The sequence below is a fragment of the Hypomesus transpacificus genome, chromosome 24, assembly GCF_021917145.1.
Source record: "Hypomesus transpacificus isolate Combined female chromosome 24, fHypTra1, whole genome shotgun sequence".
NCBI lineage: Eukaryota > Metazoa > Chordata > Actinopteri > Osmeriformes > Osmeridae > Hypomesus > Hypomesus transpacificus.
This window is the reverse complement of record NC_061083.1, coordinates 317,202-330,894: the sequence shown is the minus strand read 5'-3', so window position 1 is coordinate 330,894 and position 13,693 is coordinate 317,202.

Sequence of the window (13,693 nt, the reverse complement as noted above, 5' to 3'; positions counted from 1 at the left end):
AGTCAAAGTTTAATGTATTTTCAACCCCATGCCAAGCAACCACGTGACTGTATCACAGGCAGTCCTTTGTTGAATCAAATTGACATGCAATTTTGATACTGTTAATATTAAAATTGTAGAAAGGTGAATGAAGGCTTGGTTAAGTCTTGAAAAAGTGCAGACCATCAAGTTTAATCTGCTAAAATTATCAACCAAGCCACTGAAACATGCTAAACCTCCTCTCTAGGAGAAATAATATTTTTTGAATATTTTTGCATGTATTCCTTGATTCCTATCAATCACAACCCACTGAAGAAAGGCACATTGAAAGCCTATTATGTAAAAGTGTGGCCATGTTTTCTTTCAGACATATAGAACGAACACTGAGGACTCTAGAGACCCGTTCTTTAGTGTAACTGGTCTTATTGCTCTTTTGCGTGAGCATATACTTGGGGTATCCATGCTTGGCTTAGCGTCTTAATAAATGCCCCATTCATAATTTACAGTTGAATTGTGTCACTGCATTACTGGGGACCTTAAACAATTCTGCTTTCACACATTTTAGTTTGACTTCGATACATCTTTTTTGTAAACCTATTCTGGAACAGGACAAGGTTGTGGTGTGCATGTCACTTTCAATAAAGTGCAGGCTGTACTGTCCACTCAGTTTCATGGCTGTATTCAGGGGGGAAGTGTGTGGAGTGACTTGTGCTACTATGTGTTGAATGGGGGATAGATTCAACAGGTTTCAGTGGCATATGGTGTTATAACACTAGGGAACAAGGGAAAACAAAACCGGTCAGATTGTTATCTGTGTCAGATTCCTATAAGTGTTTTGCTGTACATAGAAAAAACATTATTTTCCTCCTTGACAGGTATAACACAGATAGTGTAACTCCTATTCATGGCATTTATATTATGTGTGACATGTGAAACTGAGGTATTCCTACCACACATGGACCGTTTGGAAAAGTCATGAATTATATGTTGGGGTGTAGGTTTTACTGGCTATAACATGTCTAACATACTTAGTATTTCACATCAAAGGTTCACCTTACATATGCTAAATATCCTAAATGCATTAATAGGCCTACATCCCCAATTTGACAATGGCATGTGAAATTAATTAGGGTGTTTGCCTTCGGCGAGCACAAACCATTGTTCTCTCACATATATATTATTTATTATTATTTATTTTCCCACCCCTAAGGATCCCTCAATATTTGGACTACTCAGACAACGTTGGTGTCAAAAGGTTTGTCTTGTTAGTGATTGCGTTGCTTCTATTGGGATTTACGTTCCGTTGCATGGTTTAGGAGTTTACAACATTTTTGTTGCAAAAAATGCCTTGTGTGCATCAAGGGACCTCACTGCTAGCCTAACGTCACAACATCACAACGTTAACAACGACGCATAGATACACCGTTCTAGTAAGAAAGACAGCGATATCAGCGAGCCCTCAGCATAAGTACAGTAGCTAAAAGTCTAGGAAAGTTGAGGCACCCACGAACATGTCTTTTTCTGCTACACAAGTGTGTTCCCCTTTGTTCTTTTGGTGAGCAGTCTCACAAGCCCTATTTATCCGGCTTCATGGAGCCGACCAGCTAAATAGTTATTTTGCACTAGCATTGCTACCTGCATATACCTACAGCTGGCAGCTGTGCTTCATTTTCTCCTAGATTCAGACCTAGACCCAGTACTACTACACTTCTGTTGTTTGGGAATCGCAGCAGCTAACCAGTCAAAGGGCGTACAACAATACAGGAGCACACCCCACAATTTTTCCAGAAATTGTTAGCTACCCTCTCTAGTTCACATTTGTTCCAACTAAAATGTGAAACACTTGCACTCTTGGGGGTCCTTGACTTGTTATTACGTAAAAAAAGCTTTTGGGGATATAGACAATGTACAGTATTTCCCGAACACTCAGACAGCCACTCTATCACCAGCAAGAACCAATTGAGATGAGGTGACTCCCTAACACAGACAACATACAGCCATCCATCTGTGTGAAGTCCCACAGCCCACAATAACCTGCCTTCAAGCAAGGCTTGAAAAATAAACAGACCCTGGCCACCTGTGGTCAGCATTTTAAGTCTCCATGGCAGCAATACGGCCTATCTTGCAAGCCATAGTTGTCATTGGATAGCCGCGTTCATAGAAAGCTGAAATGTGTCTGTCTCTGATCAATCTAGAAGGCCAGGAAGTGAACCCTGACAGTGACCGGAGGTTAACCTTCCACCATCTGTTCTGCTTCACAAGTCAAAACCAGCAGAACAGTTTTTTGTAATTATTATGTTATACCATATATTAAATACATATTTCATTTATTTTTACATTGTTTGGTAATACAGTGGTTATATACGGAGTACGAAGAAAATGGGGATCTTTGTGAGAAAACACTAGTCACAGTGGAGTATTCTTTCAGATCTACTTCATAAATTTGCTGGAACCCCGTGGTGAAGAAAAAATTTGAAACGCTTGCTGACTTTGAGCAGTCACAATTGTTCCACCTCAGCAGAAAAAAAATAGTTTCTGGTCAGCATTTTAAGTCTCCATGGCAGCAATACGGCCTATCTTGCAAGCCATAGTTGTCATTGGATAGCCGCGTTCATAGAAAGCTGAAATTTGTCTGTCTCTGATCAATCTAGAAGGCCAGGAAGTGAACCCTGACAGTGACCGGAGGTTAACCTTCCACCATCTGTTTTTTGTCGCCAACACTGACCGGCTGATGAGGCACAAAAGTCCAGGACCAGACAGGACACTTGCCCTGTCAGTAGAGGCTGAGGGAGACACTACAATTTAACCACCAAATGGAACCATGCTAATATGCCTTTCCAAGAATAACACAGATTTTGAATATGATGTGAAGAAAAGACACAACAACAACAACAAATCTTTTGAAGAGCATTGGTTTAGTCGTGGAAGCCAGAGCAGAATAATGCAACTAAGCCGTTTAGGTGTGAAAAGAAAGTGAATGCAGGCTGCAGTATCTATGTTTGTTCCATACCCAGAGACTCTTACCTTTTGTGTGCATCTGTTTATGCAGTGTTTGCCTCAGCCTAATGATGGACATTGGGAGTGTGTGTTCTCACCACATGAGCAGTTTTGGAAGTGAGTTCAGGTCATCAGAATGTGTCTGAAACTATTAAATACCACATGAAAGGACTTACCAGGATTTTGTGGGGAATCCCTGCCTTCCTCTCCAAGGGTTTTCCAGTCATAGGCTAGTCTTAATCAGAGTTGAAAGAGGTCTGTGAACACAGCAGCCTAGCAACGCAAACGTACACATCCCCACTTAGCTTTCTTGTCTTAAAAAGTGTTTCTGCTTCACAAGTCAAAACCAGCAGAACAGTTTTTTGTAATTATTATGTTATACCATAGATTAAATACATATTTCATTTATTTTTACATTGTTTGGTAATACAGTGGTTATATACGGAGTACGAAGAAAATGGGGATCTTTGTGAGAAAACACTAGTCACAGTGGAGTATTCTTTCAGATCTACTTCATAAATTTGCTGGAACCCCGTGGTGAAGAAAAAATTTGAAACGCTTGCTGACTTTGAGCAGTCACAATTGTTCCACCTCAGCAGAAAAAAAATAGTTTCTGGTCAGCATTTTAAGTCTCCATGGCAGCAATACGGCCTATCTTGCAAGCCATAGTTGTCATTGGATAGCCGCGTTCATAGAAAGCTGAAATTTGTCTGTCTCTGATCAATCTAGAAGGCCAGGAAGTGAACCCTGACAGTGACCGGAGGTTAACCTTCCACCATCTGTTTTTTGTCGCCAACACTGACCGGCTGATGAGGCACAAAAGTCCAGGACCAGACAGGACACTTGCCCTGTCAGTAGAGGCTGAGGGAGACACTACAATTTAACCACCAAATGGAACCATGCTAATATGCCTTTCCAAGAATAACACAGATTTTGAATATGATGTGAAGAAAAGACACAACAACAACAACAAATCTTTTGAAGAGCATTGGTTTAGTCGTGGAAGCCAGAGCAGAATAATGCAACTAAGCCGTTTAGGTGTGAAAAGAAAGTGAATGCAGGCTGCAGTATCTATGTTTGTTCCATACCCAGAGACTCTTACCTTTTGTGTGCATCTGTTTATGCAGTGTTTGCCTCAGCCTAATGATGGACATTGGGAGTGTGTGTTCTCACCACATGAGCAGTTTTGGAAGTGAGTTCAGGTCATCAGAATGTGTCTGAAACTATTAAATACCACATGAAAGGACTTACCAGGATTTTGTGGGGAATCCCTGCCTTCCTCTCCAAGGGTTTTCCAGTCATAGGCTAGTCTTAATCAGAGTTGAAAGAGGTCTGTGAACACAGCAGCCTAGCAACGCAAACGTACACATCCCCACTTAGCTTTCTTGTCTTAAAAAGTGTTTCTGCTTCACAAGTCAAAACCAGCAGAACAGTTTTTTGTAATTATTATGTTATACCATAGATTAAATACATATTTCATTTATTTTTACATTGTTTGGTAATACAGTGGTTATATACGGAGTACGAAGAAAATGGGGATCTTTGTGAGAAAACACTAGTCACAGTGGAGTATTCTTTCAGATCTACTTCATAAATTTGCTGGAACCCCGTGGTGAAGAAAAAATTTGAAACGCTTGCTGACTTTGAGCAGTCACAATTGTTCCACCTCAGCAGAAAAAAAATAGTTTCTGGTCACACACACATTAAATCTGTGAAGAAGCAAGAGGAGGGGGGCCTTGTGGATGAGTAGGGGCGTATCCTCCTCCCTCGGCAGGTAACCCAGCAGCAGAACGGTGAACTCCCAGCAGGTAGACACCCTGTGAGCTCCACAGCCTCTACAATGTGCCAGTCAGTTTCCCTGGAGCAATAAAACAGTATCTTCCAGAAGTAAAGAAGGCAAGAGACGTATATTGTGGTTTCTTCATAACCGTCTTACAGTCACGCCATTACCTTGTGGATAAACGGTGAGTGATCTTAAACAAACAAAATGGTGACAGCATGATGTCCCAATAATCTGTCACCCGTAAAATAAATAACCTCAACCGTACTGTACAGGCAAAAAAGACAGTTTACTTTTAGCATTGAGAAGGTTGTCTATGCTTTGAGGAAAAACCTGAAAATCATTCTTCAAGACCTTCTCTGGCCTGTGGGTAACCAGGAAACAAAACAGTGTCAGGCATTCTAGACCGAGCACGAGTGAGATAAAATAGGTTGTGACAGAGATAAGACCCTTCATCTTCATTCCATCTTGAAGCACAAAGATTCTGAGCGCCTTTTCCTTCTTTCCACTGTATATCAATGCAAGCCTGCCCTCTGTTGAAGAACATGGGGCAGTGACCTTCACGTTCATATTTCAAAGTTCATCACAAGTGCTCTCATACAAAGATTTGTATTTAACAATGAATATGTAACGGGTGTGAACCTGTGAAACTCACTCCTCGGGTATGTAATGGGCTACCCGCGTCAAAGAAGAGCTTTTCTTTGGCGTAGCTGGTAGTAGTTGCGCTTGGCAAGTCAGAGGTCATGTGTTCGAGCCCAGCGAGTGGCGAACGACGCCTTGTAGTGACGGAGCGTGGCCACGTCCGTTACATACCGTCACAAATGCATCATGAAAATACCAGATATTACTACAGACTATTGGTTGAATGAAGTCTTTGCTGAAACACAAGGTCAGGATGCAATATGTGACTGCATTCTCACTATAAAAAAAGAAACTTACATTATGCATACAAATTAATTTACAAGCTTAATTCATCGTCCTTGCTTATTCTGTTGATACTGTGTGGCAGTCTTTGTTATTTTAGGTTATGGTATGGTAACTTAAAAGAATAAAGCTTAAAATAAATGTTTTGTCTTGAATAAACACCTCATGCTTTAAGTATTTTAAATAAATAATTATCTACAGCCGTGGTTCTCAAACTTTTTACACCCCGTACCACCTCTATAATATTTAACTCTCCAAGTACCACCATTATGACCGAGGTTAAAATACTTCCATAAAATACAGTAGCGTAAGCCTACCCTATTGAGCTACACACAGTTCACGCAGTAACTATCATGGATGTTTGCATGCGCCACTACCCGGGAACAGTCAGGTTGTAGCGCGTGCACACATTTATTTTTGTTTCCTTTTTCACCCTTTCCTGCCGGACCATTCAAATATGGGCATTAAAATGCCCATGGTTCCCGCCCTAATAGCGTCACCGTCCAATCACCGATTTTATTTCTGAAAACTGCCAGATACTCATGACAACTTAAGCTCAAAGTACATATCATTGGTTAAGGGGTTAGTGGGAGGGGGAAATAAATCTATCGTCTGCAACGGCAGCCATTGTTTTCCGAGGCGGAGCCAGAGCGGAGACCATGGGTGATTGCCTACAGTGTTAGATTTACAGCTTCGAATTGAAATCGGAGACGATATTATGAGTAAAGACAAGTTCCTTAATATGTGTTGTCAATATTGTCAATTAAAAGTCTAAACTTTTTACTTACGAAGAATTTGTTTGTGGGAGTGAAGCGAGTGTTTTCAGGAAAGAATGACGTGTCCGGCTTGGCCGTTTGTGACAGGCAGCAATGACGGTAGTAGCACTGTTTAGCTTCGATTTGAGCAGATTTCTAAAAAACTTCGAAAAACAACATTAACTAGGTAGATTATGTATACTGTAAGCTAAATGTACATGCCTTGTTTGGCCAATTCGGTCGATTGTGGAAGAAACTCGAACGTTTTTTAGTTATCGAGAGGAGTATCCAGCCATAGAGCTAGCTACTTTTGGGACAGGATAATTCCGGTTTTCCCTATGTCTCCACTAGTCACTAGAATGGTCATAACTTTTAATCAAAATATGATATTTCTAATCTGTCTTCTGTTCTACATTGCCTACAGACTTGTGGATATTCCACCCACTCAAAGTATTTCTCCATCTTGTAATTAAATCGGTGAAAATAGCAGTTGTCTGATGAGGTATGGTGGATGGAGAAGTTTTTGTAAAGAATGGCTGCCTGAAACCACTTTAATAAAATATGATTTGCCTCAAGTGATCATATATTTATTGACATGATAAAAATCTCCTAGTTCTCCTCTTCAAGATGGTATAAACAGTTAAGGTGTATGATTTAATATGAAAATTCAAAAAATATGAATATTAATATGAATATCATATTTCAACAGCTTATGGAATGTTTGGAATGTTGGCTAGGCAGTAAAGGGTTCCCCAAATTAATCCATATCTCCCATCTTGAGCTCAATGATGACTGATGGCATTATATAGACCACAATTGCCCCCTCTACTATTTTCAAGACAGACATCAAACTCTGTAATGAATCTATTGCTAGTGGTTACAAACATTGTTCCATACATTTAAAATGTAACTCTTTCATTGTATTCCGAAACACAAAAACCCCTCATTAGCGCACAGGATAAGGCCTAGTACAATATCTACACTCAATGATTTTGAATGCTTATGCTAACAAAGTCAAGTGGCTAGCACCTCTCAAAGATGCTCTTCTGCGGACTACCATAGGCTCATTCATGGGGGTGTGAGGTAATGTTTTCCCATCCTTACCTTGAACTATCCATTCTTGAGTACTTTTTAGTGGTCATTTACTCAGATCCCAGGGGTGCGAGCTCAAAAGCAATTTCCAAACTTTGAAGCTAAGCATTCAAAAAAGCATTACTGAACCTTTGAACCCAACCAGGAACCTGAGAACATGTTTTTTTCCCCAACAGCATTTGTATGGGTTTATAGCTTCAGGATTCACATTTATTAGAAGAATCAAAGGTTCTCTAAATAAAATACATTATTTGGATGAAATGATGCATCTATTTTGTTGGATTAAACTGATGAGCTAAACAGGTATTTTAATTTTGAGTCAATTCAATTCATATCATCCCTTACTGGAAGAACTGTAAAATGTTCAAAACATTCATAAATAACATTCCCATATTGCTGGTACTTACATGGGAAAGTCTATTAAGACCATGGTAGATCTTTCCCAGATGTCGGGAGACATTACTCTCTCCACAGCCACAATGGGTCCCACTGTTAGCTGTTCTCTTCAATGACAACCCATGATGTACACACAGCAGCAGTGAGGTGGTATAATCATAAGTCTAAATATGTCATATTTGGGATGTGATGAACAAGGGTTCCTTTGTGTGTGAAAGGAAACAGCCAACTCTGAGAATCCAACAGAGATCCCCCATGCTTTCACACACACATAATTCTGTATGGAGAAGAGACCTACATAAGACAGACCCAAACCCCGCTGGTTGAGGAAAATTCTGGGAAATACGTGTGCACGGGAAGACTTCCTCTCTGTTATGTCTGAGGGATTGGGGGGAGGGTTTAGGGTGGAGGGGGGTGAAAGAGCTGAGAGACATGAGTCCTATGTAGGTTTTGATCACCTTGGTTTAGCCAATTGTGTTACTTAAAATATGATATGCCATACATTTCCCTGCATCTTTGACAATCAACGGACCAACGGACACCAATTGAATTGCAGGAGAACCAATACTCTGGGTAAATTAATTAAGATGAGAGTGCCTCCATGTGGCAAAAACATGTCACATCTATTACATAATACAATTGCTATTTTGTGTCATATAAAAGGTAATGAAGATACACTTTATGTAGGTCTGAGGTTTTCCAGTGTCATCTAACCAAATAATATGAAGCTGAAGCAAAGATATTCACAATGTTCACCTGTTCAGATGCATTCTAGGAAGGGTATGGCTCAGTAGTAAAGCAACAGAATACAGATTCAGTTCAGCCCCTGTACTGTGTCATTTAGGATAAAAGTGTCTGCAAAAACATTTTTAAAAGTATTATTTCCAAAGAGAAGATATAGTTCAGAAATACATTTTATTTTTGTATTCAATGACAGCATTTAAAATAACCCTTCGGATGTAAGAACGGTGTATTTTGACGAGACTTGTGACACGGAAGCCTCTGATGAGCTACATACTTTGCTAACTGGAAAAACTGTATCATAAAGGGATCATCAATTGTGCTGTATTTTTCCAAATCATATTGATCAACTCAGGATAACAACATGATGCCAATTCCCGCATATTTATCTTCACAGAATAACTGTTTGAGGATGGAGTGAAATTTGACTGTAAAAGGTCTTGTCCATGCGACAGTACAGTACAAAATGTCACTTTATAATACAAAGAAATGTTAGAGAAACTAGGCTATTGTACATAAATCAATGATCAATAAAAATAATAATACTGAATGAACATAAAGCTTAGACAATGCATTTGCATGCAATGCAATGCATTTGCCATCACAACAGGACACATGCAAAACACACCAGTAAAATAAATGTAATATTTTTGAAACACAAAATGCTGAACTAATAATATATTTAAAGCCCAAATTATACTTAGATCGCAGACACTTTTGAAAAGGTCGCCGACAGAAATGACGTCACGGTCAACACTTTTAACCGTCGCTTGGAAGTGTCGCCTACCAGGAGAAATTTCTACTGGCGCTGATGTCGTCACATAGTGAACATTTTAAATTGTTAGGTTCTCAGATTGATCACCTAGGCTACAAAGCGTTAACAACAAGGCCGTAGCCATGGAGTCAACATTGGGGGGAAAGACATTTTTTTTTTAAATGTTAATTTCGGACAGCGTGCGTGGTTGCCTGTCATAGCGTAGCACATTCATATTTTCATATCAATATATTGGGGGGGACATTTTGACCAGATTTGAATATTGGATGTATTATGATTACGGCCTTGGTTAACAATGTAACCATGTCTATGAATGTAACGGTGAAATGATTCTGTTTACGTCACGCGAACCTTGAGCACAGGCGACTGTTTGCCGAAGTATAAATGCAGCAGCCTGAGCGACACTTTTTTTTTTTCATCTGCGACCATTTCAAAAGTGTCGGCGACATAAGTATAAATTAGGCTTAAGTCTTTATTACAAAAATAACTAGAAGGAATATGTAAACAGGTGACCATTCCTTTGTTGGACAGCTGGCCATATCACGCAATGGAATACTTTTCTCAGTTTTGTTAATAAACTGTAAAAGCCTGAAAGCCTACTTTTAGACATTAAATTAACCCAAACATAGTTCAAACCATCTCAACATATAGTCAAATATATATGATCAATCCGTCCGTCCGTCATCTGCCGCTTGTCCGGGGATCGGGTCGCGGGGGCAGCGACCTAAGCAGGGAGGCCCAGACTTCCCTCCCCCCGGCCACTTCCACCAGCTCTTCCTGGGGGACCCCAAGGCGTTCCCAGGCCAGCCGAGAGACATAGTCCCTCCAGCGTGTCCTGGGTCTTCCCCGGGGCCTCTTCCCAGTGGGACGTGCCCGGAACACCTCACCAGGGAGGCGTCCAGGAGGCATCCTAATCAGATGCCCGAGCCACCTCAGCTGGCTCCTCTCGACGCGGAGGAGCAGCGGTTCTACTCTGAGCCCCTCCCGGATGACCGAGCTTCTCACCCTATCTCTAAGGGAGAGCCCGGACACCCTGCGGAGAAAGCTCATTTCAGCCGCTTGTATTCACAATCTCGTTCTTTCGGTCACTACCCCTAGTTCGTGACCATAGGTGAGGGTAGGAACGTAGATCGACTGGTAAATAGAGAGCTTCGCCTTTCGACTCAGCTCCTTCTTCACCAGGACGGACCGATGCAGAGCCCGCATGACTGCGGACGCCGCACCGATCCGCCTGTCGACCTCGCTCCATTCTTCCTTCACTCGTGAACAAGACCCCGAGATACTTGAACTCCTCCGCTTGGTTCAGGATCTCCTCCCCGACCCGGAAATGGCACTCCACCCTTTTCCGGTCAATTACCATGGCCTCAGATTTGGAGGTGCTGATTCGCATCCCAGCCGCTTCACATTCGGTTGCGAACCGCTCCAGTGAGAGCTGAAGGTCACGGCCCGATGAAGCCAACAGGACCACATCATCCGCAAAAAGCAGCGACCCGATCCTGAGGTCACCAAACCGGACCCCCTCAACACCCTGGCTGCGCCTAGAAATTCTGTCCATATAGGTAATGAACAGAATCGGTGACATAGGGCAGCCCTGGCGGAGTCCAACCCTCACCGGAAACAAGTTCGACTAACTACCGGCAATGCGGACCAAACTCTGGCACCGGTCGTACAGGGACCGGACAGTCCCGATCAGGAAATCCGGTACCCCGTACTCTCGGAGCACCCCCCACATGAGCCCCCAAGGGACACGGTCGAACGCCTTTTCCAAATCCACAAAACATGTGTAGACTGGTTGGGCGAACTCCCATGTACCCTCCAGGACTCTAAAAGGGAGGGTATAAAGCTGGTCCACTGTTCCACGGCCAGGACAAAAACCACATTGTTCCCTCCTCTCCAGGACCCCTGAATAGACTTTCCCAGGGAGGCTGAGGAGTGTGATCCCCCTAAAGTTGGAGCACACCCTCCGGTCCCCCTTTTTAAAAAGGGGAACAACCACCTCGGTCTGCCAGTCCAGAGGCACTGTCCCCGATGTCCACGCGATGTTGCAGAGTCGTGTCAACCAAGACAGCCCTACAACATCCAGAGCCTTAAGGAACTCCGGGCGGACCTCATCCACCCCAGGGGCCCTGCCACCGCGGAGCTTTTCAACCACCTCGGCGACCTCAGCCCCAGAGATAGAAGGGCCCCCCCCGATGTCCCCAGACTCTGCCTCCACGTCGGAAAGCGTGTTGGTGGAATTAAGGAGGTCTTCGAAGTATTCCTTCCACCGATCCAGGACAACCACCGTCGAGGTCAGCAGCGCACCATCCCCACCGTATACAGTGTTGACGGAGCACTGCTTCCCCCTCCTGAGCCGCCGGATGGTGGTCCAGAACCTTTTTGAAGCCGTTCGGAAGTCATTCTCCATGGCCTTGCCGAACTCCTCCCATGCCCGGGTTTATGCCTCCGCGGCCGCCAAAGCCGCGTTCCGCTTGGCCTGCCGGTATACATCAGCTGCCTCTGGAGTCCTACCAGCCAATAAAGTCCGATTGGCCTCCTTCTTCAGCTTGACGGCATCCCTCACCTCCGGAGTCCACCACCGGGTCCGAGGGTTACCGCCGCGACATGCACCGACCGCCTTGCGGCCGCAGCTCCAGTCGGCCGCTTCAACAATGGAGGCCCGGAACATGGCCCATTCGGACTCAATGTCCCCGGCCCCCCCCGAGACATGATCGAAGCTCTCCCGGAGGTGGGAGTTGAAGCTCCTTCCGACAGAGGGTTCCGCCAGCCGTTCCCAGCAGACCCTCACATTACGTTTGGGCCTGCCAGGCCTGACCGGCGTCCTCCCCCACCATCGAAGCCAACTCACCACCAGGTGGTGATCAGTTGACAGCTCCGCCCCTCTCCTCACCCGAGTGTCCAAGACATGCGGCCCCAAGTCCGATGACACGACTACAAAGTCGATCATCGAACTGAGACCTCGGGTGTCCTGGTGCCAGGTGCACATATGGACACCCTTATGCTTGAACATGGTGTTCGTCATGGACAAGCCGAGTCTAGCACAGAAGTCCAACAACAAAACACCACTCGGGTTCAGATCGGGGGGGCCGTTCCTCCCAATCACGCCCCTCCAGGTCTCACTGTCATTGCCCACGTGAGCATTGAAGTCCCCCAGGAGGACGAGGGAATCCCCGGGAGGAGCGCTTTCCAGCACCCCCCCCCAGAGACTCCAAAAAGGGTGGGTACTCTGAGCTGCCGCTTGGTGCATAAGCACAAACAACAGTGAGGACCCATCCCCCCACCCGAAGGCGGAGGGAGGCTACCCTCTCGTCCACCGGGGTGAACCCCAATGTACAGGCGCCGAACCGAGGGGAAACCAGTATTCCCACCCCAGCTCGACGCCTCTCACCAAGGTTAACTCCAGAGTGGAAGAGAGTCCAGCCCCTCTCAAGGAGACTGGTTCCGGAGCCTATGCTGTGCGTCGAGGCGAGGCCGACTATATCTAGCCGGAAACTCTCTACCTCGCGCACCAGCTCAGGCTCCTTTCCCGCCAGCGAGGTGACGTTCCACGTCCCTAAAGCTAGCTTCTGCAGCCGAGGATCGGACCGCCAAGGCCCGCGCCTTCGGCCGCCGCCCGTCTCACACTGCACCCGACCCCCATGACCCCTCCTGCGGATGGTGAGCCCACTGGAAGAGGGTCCCACGTTGTCTCTTCGGGCTATGCCCGACCGGGCCCCATGGGAAAAGGCCCGGCCACCAGGCGCTATATGATCAATAAATAAATACAATCTACGAACTATACATTTAAGATTAATGATATAATTACATTCTCAGTATGCATCAAGTGGATTGAGTTGAATCACACATTTATCCACTACATAGGCTATTATAAATAACAAATAGATACTAAATAAATACTGGTCTACAATGTAAACCTATCTTTAATGATATGTATCTTTATTGAAACATCTCGTTCACAGAGAAGTTTTAATATTTGTTGAGGCTGGTTGGAAAACATGTTGGGGTAATTTGATGCATTGAGGCCAATAATTGCTTGTTTAGAATGACGTTAAGGCGATAACTATATAACCTGAAATTAAGTTATATTCCTAGTAACCTACATAGTTTTATTTATGAGCATATTTGTACATTAGTAGGCCTGTGTCACAGTTTCAAAGTAGATTACTGTCAGATCTGACAAAGCAAATTTCAAGTTTTTTACTTAGATCCATGAAATTGACAGTAAAGAACATACACAGCTGCAATAACTCATTT